The sequence below is a fragment of the Ambystoma mexicanum genome, chromosome 14 (genome assembly GCF_040938575.1).
Source record: "Ambystoma mexicanum isolate Mex_15411 chromosome 14, UKY_AmexF1_1, whole genome shotgun sequence".
NCBI lineage: Eukaryota > Metazoa > Chordata > Amphibia > Caudata > Ambystomatidae > Ambystoma > Ambystoma mexicanum.
In genome coordinates this window covers 444,423,279-444,437,106 of record NC_090940.1, presented here as the reverse complement: position 1 = coordinate 444,437,106, position 13,828 = coordinate 444,423,279, and the positions used below count along the sequence as shown (strand labels likewise).

The 13,828-nt window shown below is 47.0% G+C and overlaps 1 protein-coding gene across 1 annotated transcript in view; it reads right to left on the bottom strand.

Annotated features, from left to right (window-relative positions):
* HGSNAT (heparan-alpha-glucosaminide N-acetyltransferase) overlaps positions 1-13,828 on the bottom strand; it is a 2,225,524-nt gene that overhangs the window by 474,875 nt on the left and 1,736,821 nt on the right. The gene's annotated exons all lie outside the window — the stretch shown is intronic.

Here is a 13,828-nt window from a genome sequence, read left to right as displayed (position 1 = left end):
CCCAGGTGGGGCCTAGCGCCATGCCAGGGGTGCCGCGTCTGCCACAGCTTGAAAAACAATGAACCAGTGCTCAGCTGTTGTAAGCTGTTGTGCGGTGAGTGCTGCCTTTAGCACCTAGCCCTGGCCTCCGGTATGCCTTTCAATCAATAAACACCACATGAAACACTTTCCATGCTATTGCTGCTATTAAGATATGTAACTGTGATATATGCCCTCTCTGTCTCCCCATGGCCAAGAGAGCAGAAGGCACAGAGGAGTTAGAAGAAAGTGCCGATTTACCTTGAGAGCACACTTCGGAAAGCACCAGAATGGGATATAGCATACAGGAAGGTAAGTGGAAGATAAGTGGCTATATCGGAGGGAGAACAAGACACCAAATTGGGGGTATGGATATAAGGCGGAAAAAGGCAGATGAGTGAGAAAAGGAGTGAGAGACAACACTGTAGTCAGAGAAGAACGGAGGAAACAAGAGCGTGCAAGAGAACAAGGGGAGCGACACAGAATTGGGTCTAGAGAAGAGAGAAAAGGATTTTAAACAATAGGGTGAACAGAGTGAAAAGTACAAGAAAGTGACTAAGAAAAGTATGTATATATGTCTACATTGGCTGATTTAGCCCCATACTCTGGAGGAATACAAATGATTAGTTTTGGGAAGGGAGGACCAGAATAAAAAGTGGGGACAGAATAGGGTGAAGAGACAGAATAATAAGGAGGTACAGAATAGGTCAGAGTTAGTCCAAATGCACAGAACGGAAGGTAGACAGTCTAGGAAGGAAAGACAGATGAGAGACAAAAGAGAACAGAATATGAGGTAAAGACGTAATAGGACAGAATAAGACGGATAGGGATGAAAGACTAGAAGGGAGAGACAGAATAAGAGGAAACGCGATGAATGTATAGTAAGAGAGACTAAGAACAAGGGGAGACAGAATAATGGGTATAAGAAGCAGAGACATAGCACAAGGCAGATACTGGAGAGCCCGCCAGAATTGGAAAAGAGGGGATACAGAAGGAGAGGGAGAGACTTACGAGTGAAAAAGGGAGGAGTGAGGGTGGAACTGAAAGGAGGGTTGAAAGCAGACAGAAGATTGAGAGAGAATCAGAATTAGTAACGCTTAAGAGACAGCAGATGTGGGTGATAGTAACAAACAGAACAGGAAAAGAGACAAACAGAATTGAACAGAATCTAAAAGAAACAAAATGAAGTGGGAAAACAGAAAGGATGGGTAGAGTGGAGAGAACATGCACAAAAGCAGGGAACAAAATAGAAGAAACTGGTAGTGGAATAGCGAGCCAAGAGAAAAGTTGAGGGGGGTTGTGAGCATGAGAAATAATGGAACTGTAGGTTGAGAGTGTGAGAGCAAGAACAGAGAGATAGGGCCTCATTACGAGTTTGGAGGCAGCCATGCCCTTAATAAGGGCATGGCTGCCTCCAAACTCGGGTCTGGGTTCCCTGAATAGTGAAATACCGGGCCATTCTGACTTTGGAGGGCCCAGTATTTCCTCCTTCAGGGAACCCGGACCTTCCCCATTCCCAATCAAGCCCCCATAGGGCTCAATGGGAATGGGGAGGGAGCTAACAACGGGCCCGTTATTAGCTCCCTGGTCCCCTCGCGGAACCTGCAATGGACATCTAGTCTGACCAGACGTCCAGAGCGGGTCCAGCAAGGGAACCTAGTAATAGGGCGGAATGGGATTAATGGCGCCGGCACCATTACCGGGGCTGTTAAACCAATTCCGCCCGCCTCGTAATGAGGCCCATAGACGTCTGCAACAAGGAGAAATAATAGACTGAATACGAGGGGACGAGAAGGATGAGCAAAGTAATCTAATTGAGAAAGTGAGAACATGAGAATGGGTGAAGGAGGCAGTCAGGAGATAGAACAGGTGCAGGGAAGAAGGAAAATATGGTACAGAATAGAGTTAAGAATGGAAGACAGGCAGAGGGGAGAGCTAGACAAGGAAACAGTTACAATGTAAGAGAGTCTGTTGCTGTACTCCACTGTGTAAATCCCACTCTTAGTCACTAGCAGTTTGATGCTGACTGCCTGGGACCTAGACACTCAACCTCTGGGCCTCTGCTGCAGTGAAACAACATGGGACGAAAGGCAGTTTGAGAAAGCTTCTCCAATAATCCTCCTGCTATAAAGGCACATGTCTCAACTCTCCCTCATGTGAACAGTGATTGGGGAGGAAGGATAGCTCAGGGGCAACGTGTTTGTCTTGGAAGCAAGACAACGCGGCGCAACACAGGTTCCAAGCCTGATCCCACGCTTAGAAACCTCTTGCTGGTATTAAGCGTGTTATAAATGAATAAAATAAATATTCTTCCTTGACTAATTGTACTAACAGAAAATTCTGGATATTGAATTCATGTTTCCCTGCCATTTCACTCTCCTTGATAGGAATGTATGAGGGTGTGGGCACTTGGTACCTTGGCATGCTACACAGTCACAGCTACGCCAATGTAACGGCAAAGTAACCTCGATGACTGGGAGTCCCGACTTAAAAACATATGTCTCAAGGGGGGATTTGCATAAAAAGGTTTAAAGACCACTGCTTTAAAGGGAGAGGATTTGTTTCTGACCTGTATATTGTGCCGCCTTTTGGTGAATGCCAGGACCAACTGGATTGTTGCCTCCATCCCAGGGAGGACATTAAAACCAGCAGGATACCCGAAGCAGAGGAGAACATCCGCAGAGGAGCTGGAAGCACTGACGTGCGGAGCAGAACAAGGGAGGAGTCACGTTCAAGATACATACCAAGCTGGGAGGAGCAGGTGGGGGCTCTGACGAAGGCAGAGTCCACAAGCACTACTAGGCCGCTGAGGCAGGAAGCACCAACAACACTGAAGGAGAAGGAAACTGGTGTCTGAAAATGCTGATGCCACAGCTTCCAACACGGGAAAACTAAGAGAAACTGCAGCCCATAAGGGGCGTACCAAGGAATAATAGGGGCGAGAGATGCTCAAACACACAAGGGGACCAATGAAGAACCGCAGAGGCGAGAGAAGCCTACAGCCTGCGAGGGGCTGAATGAGAACTCACCAAGGGTGAAGAAGGCTAGAGCCTGTGAGGGGCGAACCGAGGAACCAGAGAGGCGAGAGACAACTCGCAAGGGGTCTAATGAACCGTAGAGGCTGTTGCAGGAGAGGTGGTCTTTCCCACCACTCTCGCATGCATGGATCTCACTTGTGCTGAAGGGGAGAGATGTCCTGTCATGCTCTGTCCCTGGAAATGCTGGAACCGGTGGAGGTTGGGAGGCATTGTTAGTTCAAACCGTACTCAATGGTCTAGTCTACCCCCAAGATGGCCACCATGGTAATATAGTCGGCCATTTCCGGATACACGGGGCGTTGCATCTGTCCTCGGACCTACGCTAGCTTGTACTAAGCTCCTTGGTACTAGCGATTACTCTCTGCTCGTGAAATTGCCTTTTTGCTCTCTTCTGTCTTTCTTACACTCTCTACCAGCATTCCTCCGGCTTTCTGTTTCTTTGCTCTTAGTTTCTGTATTTCCGTTCCCCTCCTGCTCTCTGTTAGGCAGAATCCAGTGCAGTTCCCTTAGGGAGCACTACCCCAGATTAGGACTACAAGTGAGAGCAATAAATCCCCTTCGGTATCAGTCTGTACCACAAAGATTTAGTTGGTAGCTGTGGCTGAGCAGTCAGACTTATCTCAAGAGGGAGATGAGCAGTATTCAGGGTTGACACAATAGGTAGCACAGTACTATGGAGCAAGGAAACACTGACCAAAGCTTTGTATTACAAAAAGAGAATATATATTTATTTTATACACTTCTAAGTCAACACATAGATCACAGTTAATAAAGTAAGTTAAGGTTAGTCAAAAGAAAAGCATATACAACTCCCTATTCAATTGTAAACAAGTTTGCGGTAGAGTGAAAACTGAGCAAAACGGCACAGTGAAAACCAACTACAAATGGCACTCTAACAATTTAATGAAAGGGAGGGAAAGCACAAGTTAAACCAAAATATCTTCAGACACCCCCTAGCAACACTTCCCTGAAGTTTTGTGAACAAGTAATGCACAGTAACACTTTAGCCAAAAGATAAGTGAATGAAAACTGAGCAAAATGGCACTCCACAAGTTAAAACAGTAGAATGGAAGATGGGTTTAGAAGATTTAGGTGCATCCACACATTTCTCATTGAAAACCAATCTAGTGACAGCAGATCTAACAAATCAGCCAGAGTCAATAGGTCTGAGCCAGAGTCAGTGGTACAGAGCCAAGGCTTAGGAGCAGAAATGTTCTTGTAGCTGCAGTCAAGTCTTTAGTAGAAAAATATTGAAGAGGTAGATGAGAGTCGAAAGACAATGTTAAGAGAGAGGGCGGCCGACCCCACAAGTAGTTACAGGATTTAAAACACCTTTAGTGCTACCACAGAAAAAGGGCAGCCTGGCGGAACAATGTACCTTAAACGTGAAGAAGTGGCTCCTGCGGTGGCGGTTGTTCCTGGTAGTTCCTGCAGGTCGAGGGATCCAACAGAGGAAGAGAGGCTCTCGTCGTGGAGGAAGGTTCGAGTCGCTGCACTACGCATGGATGAAACCAGCCGCAGTGCTGCCAAACAAATTTTAAAAGGTATGCTCCATTGAATCGCGGTCCGGGTCGATAGCTGCCTGGCTATCCGGTCTCCAAGTGCTGGGCACTGTCGATTCGACCAAGGCAGGTCCGAGGAAGCGATAGGTGAAATGGTTGACCCCACCAGCTCAAGGGAAGGAGGTTATTTTGCTGAAGATCTCCTCTCGTTGTGTGGAAGAAAATGGTGAGACGATCCGGCAGGGCTTCACCGGTGGTGTAGATGTTGAAGATGTCTCTGGCTTCTCTCCCCTTCGGTTCCATAGTTCCAGTGGCAACGTCTTGCTCTTCCAGTCCTCAGGACCCTGCTTTTATGCAGAAAGAGACCCATTCATACAGCCAGCTGTCACTCACACAGTGGAGTGGTCATCTTGGCAGGAGACCCTCCAGCCTATCAGGTTAGAGTGCGACCTGAGTTGCTGTGGCAACTCTGTCCAGGGGTTCTACTCCCCCTCCCAAACAACAGACCCACCCCAGACTCAGAGGCGCCAAAAGGAGGGCTTCTGGGCAGAAGCCCGCCAAAAGAGCGAACAAAGGATCACCGACCTGGGTTAGGAATATAGAGTAAAACTCGAGAAAGAAGTTATATCAAAGTACTGGCAAATAAAACCTACCGGAGTAAAGTTAATAATAAAATAAACTGGCGGTATGTTAGAGGCTGTCATTAAAAGTATTAAGTACTTTTAGTATTAAGTACTTCCATATTAAGTTGGGGCGTACTGGTTTAGTTCATAGAGATTGACTAGTAAAGTCAATGGGGACTTTACATGCCCTGGGAGACAATAGTCAGTCCCAGGGAATGGAGTCTATGTTTGGGGGTCGCTACGACACCCCTGTGTCACTGCACAGAGGGTGCTGTGTAACACATGTGCACAAAGATGATTCCTATGGGTGAGAGAAAAGATCCCATAGGCATTGAACACAAAAATAGCCTAGAACACACATAGCAAAGATGCCTAAGAGTGGGAAAAAGAGTCTCACTCTTAGCAGGTAAAATGAAATAAACCCTTCAAATCCAGCAAAGCTGCTGGGGGACTCTATAGGTAAGGGAAATTAGCCATAAGTGAGAATTCTCCCTAACACTCTCCACTCTCGCGGGTTACTTGTTTACTTTCGGTTTCGAATCTCCTCTTTAGCTACTTTGGTATTCTGCATTTTTTGCTTTCTCTCACTCTTTATACTGGTGTCTACTAATTTCCGTGTTCAGTATTTTCTGTTTCTTTATGGCAACGGATCTGTAAGCCGACACGGTTTGTAATATCGTTTTGTTTACTTAATTCCATTCTCTGTCGGTCTTCTCTGTCAGACTCTTCTATCTTTTGTTTACCTTATCCGACTACCATTCCTAACTGTTCTTTCTTCGGTCACCCTTTCGAGGTGTTCTTTTCTCCATCACTCATTTGGGTTCTCTTCGTCTGTTTTCCTTGTATGCGTACGGTCCTCACTGAGTACTCTTCTTGTTCTTCTGTCTTTCGGTACGAGAACTTCTTTCTGTATATTTCTCTTTTCAACTTCCTTATACTCTGAGTTGTTTACATAGGTCATCTGGAACACTTCTGCAGCCCAACCTTTGACCCTCTTGAGGATTTCCACTGTCAGCCTTTAAGGAGAAAGGATTTCAGTCTTCGTTCTAATGATCATTTCAACTTCCATATCAACGGGAGATCCATCCAGCACACATTGATCCTACCCTTTTTGCGCAATGCAGCTTCTACTTCTACAAGTCCTGATCTTGCCAATACATTTTAGCAGGGTTTTTTCAGCCACAACTGTCTTTTTCCCTGGACATTTTTGGGAGCTTGCTCCTTGGGGTTCCCCTTGATCCTTTTCCCCTGCAGGTCACGGTGGACTAAAGAGACCAATAAGATCAGAAGAAAGAAGGAGTCTGAGAACTCTGAAGATACCATTGAAGACAGGGAGGTACTTCAACCTGACACGTCCCCCCTTACCGCCCAACTGTAATCTCTGTTAATCACCTACTAATTACTAACAAGGAAAGCATGTAACCAAGCCTTATTGAAGTGCAAAGACTCCATTTTAGATAACCCGCCAGATGCTATTTTTTACTAGGCCTGAAAAATGATTTCTAAAAGCCTGTCTCTCCCTCTGCCCTGTGCCTCCACCCCACAACGCCAGCCCAGGCCCCCACCCCACTGCCTCCTGCCGGCTTCGCACAAACCCTGTTCTTACGGAAGTTCAGCCATTCATTGTTGCAACCTTTAGTGCCGTCCCAGAACAGATGAGCTCACTGCGCCGTATGAGACCAGAACAGGCCCCCGCCGGAGTGCCCATCCATCTCCAAGAACCTGCTCATGCCCCTCCTGACCCCCACCCTGCCAAGCTGTAGTCCACCAGGCCCAAGTCCCTCTGCTCTTTGATAAAGATACACATATGACCTCCCGTAGTGGCCAAACGAAGATTCCCCTGAGAGCCCTGACCCAAGACACTCATATATTCTTTCTAATCCTAACACTTGTCTATTCATATCATGAGGCATTAGGAAGATCAAAACCTCCAAGATGGGCACCTGGGCCGTGGACTCTAGGTTTATGGGTACCGGGGTGCAGAGGGTAGAATGCAAACCTATAACTTGCCTATGAACTCTGGGAAGCACTCACATTCCTACCAGACTTTATGATTGTCCTTTGTCTGATGCTCTCAGATTCTGTTATTCTAGATCAGTCAGGGAAAATGTCATTTTTGCTGGCCTGACCTTCACCTCACGGAGATGAGCCCAGCTGACCCACGTGCTGCGGGAGTAACACCCAAGCAACAGCCAATCCTACGTGGTCAGCACTTACACTTCCATACAGTACTGATGACTCAACCCAATTGTGTAGTAGAATTAAGTACTTGTAACATGATGTCATCAATGACAATTTTCTCTCTTATAATGTGCTGGCCGTGTAATGTTTGACAGAGCGCTCTCTGGTTAGCAGAGTTCTCTGCGTGCACAATTTATCTTATATAAACTTTGTTCTACTTGCAATCTATCTCCTGGTCTCATTCCCTACTGGGGTGTGCCCATTATTCTGAGTTTTGGATATTGTGTTGGGGAGTGGGCGCCTTCGAGGTCTACCACCCGCGAGGGGCGAACCGAGACACCACAAGGGCTGAAGATGCCGATAGCTGACCAGGCACCAAACGAGGACCTGTAGAGGTTAAAGACGCCCGTAGCCCATGAGGGGTGAACCAAGAAACCACAAGAGCTACAGAAACTCATAACACGCAAAGGACAAGCCGAGAAACCGCCAGGGCTAAAGTAGCCCGCAGGCTGCGAAGGGCCAACTGAGAAGTCCACAGCCTAGGATGGGCTAAAACGAGAGGAAGAGTAAAAAGGGCTGGAAGAGCCCACTGCCCATCCGAGGCCAAAAAACCAGGAGCTGGCTGGAGTAACCCTAAACTAAGCATAAGCTTAGGATTTCTTTCTATCTTCTTTCTTTCTACCAGAATAGGTTAGTGAAAGGTCAGCTTAGGTTTTGGACTGAGAACTGGATTTGCTTTGGGACATCCCGACGAGTGCCTGTTTATTGTTTTGTAGCATAGCGAATCTACCCGAGTTATAGGGACTAGAAAAGGGTTTTCTTTACGTTTATCAATAAAATGTTGGTTGAATCATGTCCTCATGTCCGTTTCCTATGTCTGACTTACCGCAATAAATAGTGGGATTTCTTAGAAAATACAGTTGCAAGTGTTATCCTAACTAATCCCTGTGCGGAGTGCATGTATAGGACAGTTGCATCAGTGGGCTCTGGAGCTGGTGGCTTACTGCTACAGGGTCTGCCTACTATCCTGTTTGTTCGACTCACCTGGAGGCTGGTGTCTATAAAATCTGATAAATGTCACGGAGCACCGCATGGAGTGCACCGCATAGGGCCGTTGCAGCAGTGGGCCCTGAAGCGGGTGGCTTGTTATTACGGGGTCTGTCTACTATCCGGTTTGTTCGAATCACATGGAGGCTGAAGGCTATAAAATCTGAGGAACAACAGCGCAGAGCGCTGTGCAGAGTACATCGTACAGTTGCAGCAGTTGAAGCAGGTGAAGTATGGCGGAAGCGCACAGTAGAAATCGAACGTGGACTGCCTTAAGGGGTAATAACATGAAAGTCTGCAAGTCAAATTCCACTTCTTCTTCACTCCCCCCCTTGACCTCCTACCTTCTCTCCTCCCCTTCTCCCCTGTCCCCATACCTTCCCTTCCTCTCACATCGATTGACCTTACATCACATAATTGAATCTTGTTCCCCTTCCCTTCTCTACCCCCTCTCCCTACCTTCTCACCTCTCCCTCACCTCCAATATCCAAGGAAACTGTTCTACATATTGTTACGCTGGTTTGTCTCATGATTGTTAACTTGCTTCTTCCATTATTGTATCTTGTTGTTTTATTGTAAAGTGCTTTGGATTAAAGCGCTATATAAACTTAATAAACATAAAAACTTTGAATTGCTGACAGTTGAGCAGGGAATAGACATACTAGACACTTGCCTGGAGAGCGCGTGTGTGTAGAGCATTAAAGCAGAGGGTTTTTATACGTTGACTCCTAACACTGAACAATGACTCCTAGGAATAATAAAACAGCATATAAATAAGCATCTCAACACCACAGCTACGTGTGCAAACACTAACATCCATAACACAAGCAGCACATCCAAAATGACTAGTAAGAGAACATCTTACTTTCCAGCGGTGCCCCTTGTCTATCTGGAAAGTCTGATAATAGGGGCAAACGCACAGCAGGAAGTTAATGTTCTTGGTGGAAAGTCTTCCCCTATTCACAACAACTCACTCTTAAACCTTTGCTATTCATTGCAAAACAAAGTCCTAAACTCGGCAGCAACAGTGAATGCCAATAGCAATGAGGAATTATCATGGGACCCGCAGGGACAAAGCCCCGGAGGTAGAGGGCCCAGGCACATAAGCCTGGAAGTGACATGCAGGAAGGAAGGGGCTACCTCCCTCCCCCTGCCGTGGCAACAGCAACAGGCCTGGGGTGGGAGGGGTTAATGTTAATGTTAAATGTATTTATTTAGCACACCATCAACAACGGAGTTGGTCTCCAGGCGCTAAAGCGGATCTGTAACAAGAGGATGTGGGGGCAGGGGGTTAGGTTAGTCGGGCGAAGAGGGAGTAGAAAAGTGAGAAGAGTGGCCTGCTGTTGGCAGCTTCAGTTCGGTTTTTACTGTGCGCTGAGCTTTGGTGTAAGTGTTGGATTAGAGCGAGGCCTTGTGTACTGTTGATGCAGTTTGTGTGTTTGTTGTTGTTGCGGTGAAGTCTGTGCGGTTTGCTGGGCGAGAGATGGTTGTGTGGGTTTTTGGGTGAATTAAGTAAGCAGAGATTTGAGGTTGGGTTAGTGGGTTGTATGTCCTGGTTCTCGCCAATCAGTTTCATATAGGTGGCATACCTGTGGGTACGCTTAGTAACTGGTTGCGATTCTTGGCCTTCTAACTGTTAGGTTAGATGTCACGGTGCGTCACAGTGCGTTCCTGGTTGTGCTGTATGGATCATAGGTTGGTGGGGCTGGTTATGTCTAGTCTTCCGCTTCTGGTGTTGGTGCTGTGGATTGGCTGCCCCTTATATTCCCCCGATGTCTATTTGACGATGGTCTGCTGGGCTTGGGACTGATTGGCAAGGGTACTGTTGCTAATCGTCTTTTGGTCTTGCGTCTTCGTTTAGCTGTGTATTTGGTCATTAGTGTCGTCCTAGTATTGCTAACTCTCAGTTTGTAGTTTGATACGTCGTAGATTGTCTTCCTTGGGTTCTGTATGTAGTTGATTGATTGTTGGGGTCCGGGATCAGTGTTTTCACTCATTGTTAACCGGTGTGTGTGTGCCCCTGTGGGCGTTCATATAGTTATCCAGTGATGAGCAGTTTCCTGAATAGTAGGTGGTTTCTAGTGTTGCGTATGTTCTTCGGTAAGTTGTTGCATATTTTTGGTGCGAGGTGAGAGAAAGAGGATCCTCTGAGTTTTCTCTTGTTGTAGGGTTTTTGCCCCAGGCGAATGTCGTTGCTTGATCTGAGCATTCTTGATGGGTGATGTAGGTGTAATTTGTCTCTCAGGAATTCTGCGCCTTGGTTCTGAATTTGATTTGTTGTTATATTGGTAGCCAATGTAGTGTTTTTAGCGCAGGAGAGATGTGTTCTCGTCTGGGTATTTTGAGGAGCAATCTGGCTGCCGCATTTTGTATGCATTGTAGTTTTTTTTAGGAGTCGTTCAGGCATGCCCACTTATAGGCTGTTGCCTGGGTTGAGTTTGAGGTAGTTAGAGTTCATCCAGTTGAATACATCATGAAGGCAGTTCTCAAGTGTTGTGTTTTCTTCTTGAGGGTCTTGTATTTTGAATACTAAGGGGTGGAAGGGACCGACACCAGGCAGGTTCTATTGACACACACATGGCCCTAAGGAAACACGGGGCAAACAAAAGAGACCCCAGCCTCATGGGCAGCTCTTTTGTTCAGGAAGGGGATGCAAAAGTAGCACCTACCCTTCATTGGGTAGCATCACAGGGCCAGCAAAGCAATCACAAGAAGGACAAGACATATCACAGACTATAAAGGATTCGCGCCCAAGCTGCCTGCATGTCCCCAGGCAGAGAATTCTCCATAATAGCAGGGGGCTTCTGCAACCCTCTTCTCTCTTTGCGCAGCATCACAACACAGAGGAACATGCTGCATTTCCGGAGGAAACAGCTGATGCCTGTGGAAGCAGAAACCCTCTCTGCCTGGGCAAGGCTCTGGGGATACTACAGCTGCAGAAGTGCAAAGGCACTGTGGACAGGCGTCTGTCAAGGGCTTTGAACAGAACCAGGCCTTTCAGAGAAACCGTGTTTAAACAAGCGCCTTTGATATTTGCCATGTAGCAACGGGAGAGAAGAACGCCTCCCTCCCACTTATTTTTCTTGTGGTGCCTCCAGAATGGCAGAGATCAAACAGCGAAGCACTTTCCAAGAGCAGGCGCTGTTGAAGGAAACAATTTATGTGAGGCTTTGGCATTTTCTCTGTGTGTGTTTTGAAACTCGCGTTTGACACGGTGCGCCAAGGCAGACAAGCATTCTTTGGACATTTGCAGCACAGGAAAATAGGTTTGCAGGAGTGGCAGCGCGCCTGAAGATGGCTAGTAATAAAGATTACCCCTGCTAACTGCACAGGGAGTATTCATTCTATTAAAGACTAGGAGGCGAGCATTATGCTTCTACTTCTTTATTTACTACCCTTCAGCAGTTTCAACAAACTATATCAATCAACAACAAAGAAATGTCCATATGACTTTCACTTTAAAACTACAAATCCCAAAGTCTCTGTATTCCTTCTCTCTCCAGCTCCATTGCCTTTTGGCGTTCGTGGTAGCGGTCACGTGAAGAAAATGTGTTGTGCCAGCTAGAATACTCTGCCCATGGCATCTGTATAAAGCGCCCTCATACAAGCTGAATGCTCCTTCTGATTAAAGTCACGTCTATTGTTTATTCAGACTCCTGCCCTGAGAAGCTACGACCTATCGTTTTTGTCCTCGACTTCCTTCGTTTCTTGATTTGGCCGATTTCCTGACCGTCCGGTAACAAATCCACGCTTGCTCACCGGACTGCTTTTCTTATTGGAAGCCGGACGCAAGACTGATCATCACACAGTAATCGACCCATGCCTGTTCCCTGACTTGGTCCATGTTAAAGCGATTGTGTCATTCATAACGCGGACAGCACGTTCACTAAATTACGAATGCTGCTAGTGCTATTCCGATTGCCGTTGCCTCGCGTGCTACCAGCGCCTGGGATTACCTTCTCCAGCGTAGCAATCTTTCGCATTGCAGCCAATACTACAACTGTGCTTGTTCACCATTTCCCGTTGCTATAATCTTGTATTTACCTATCTCCTCCTTGTCTCACCAACATTACCACACACAAACCTTGCCACAGGATCTGAACTACAACTGTGCTTATTCACCATTTCCCGTTGCTACAATCTTGTGTTTACTCAACTCCTTGCCTCACAGACCTTACCACCGGAACTGACATCCTCCTCCCGGACTCGTACAAACAAACACCTGTGCTCTATTCCAGGATGCTCTGCTGCAAGAAGACAGTGCACCTACCCGGACCTAGCGCATCCCTCGTGCCGTTCAAGTTTAGTCCCGTACTAACTTTTCCCTTTCGTTGTTTCCCCTCTGGATTGTCATCTGCATTTAGCTTGACAATCACACTACCCAAAGTTTGGTAATAACCCTAAATTATGATTATATGGGCTCTTCAATTCTTGTGAGTTTCTTTAGAGATAATTAAAATCCTTTTGGTTTCTCCCTTAGAGAGGTTGGACTGGGTTGGAGAACATAACGGCACCCAGGGGCAGATGAGAGAGTGATCGTATTGAGTAGGTAGGCCTGTCCTTCCATACTCATCCTACTCTGTTTTTGTCAATGCATTCATGTTTCTAATCTGTCTTCGTTTTCCTTTACATCCTGGGTTGACAGCGGTGTGGTTCTCCCGCTCTTTAGTTTGATGTTCCCCTTTGATCTGGTGATTCCTGAATCAGCACATGGGCCAATCTAAAGAAAGATCTCCCTCAAGTGAGGAGACCTGGGCTAGTATTAGCCTGCGTTACACAGTTACCCAGCCTAAGAAGTCCTGTGGGCAAAGGAACCTGTGAAGCTGGGTGAGTACTGACAGTAATAGAGACAATGGGCCTCATTACGAGTCCGGTGGTAACCGTGCTGGAAAAACCGACAGGCTACCCCCAGACCTGTATTACCATTTCGCCTCCATGATTCCCGGAATCACTGGGGCGTTACGACCCCGGTGACCTGGGAATTCCGGAAGCGGAATTCTGTAAGTCGCCATTCCCATGGAGTTCCATAGGACTCCATGGGATGGGGACAATGGAAACACTGGTTCCGTCTATGACGGAGCCGGTGGTTCCATTTGCGCCTGCAGGCGGGTGGCGTTACTCCCGCCAGGTCAGACCTGGCGGGAGGGACACCTCCCGCCTGCAGGATCCTGATTCAGCCGGTCCGGAAAGAACAGTTGCAGCGTTTTTACCGCCACCGTTCTTTCCGGACCGGCAGGGTCGTAATGAGGCCCAATGTCAGTTTTAGCAGTGAAGAGGAGAGTTCTGATTCTGAATCTAGTTAAAGCAGTGAGGAAGGACAGGACCACTTAACAGCATGGACAGGGCCCTTAGAGGTTAAGGCCAATCAGGGGCCAACAAATACAAAATTTGGAAGATCGGCAGGGTAAGAAATTCATAG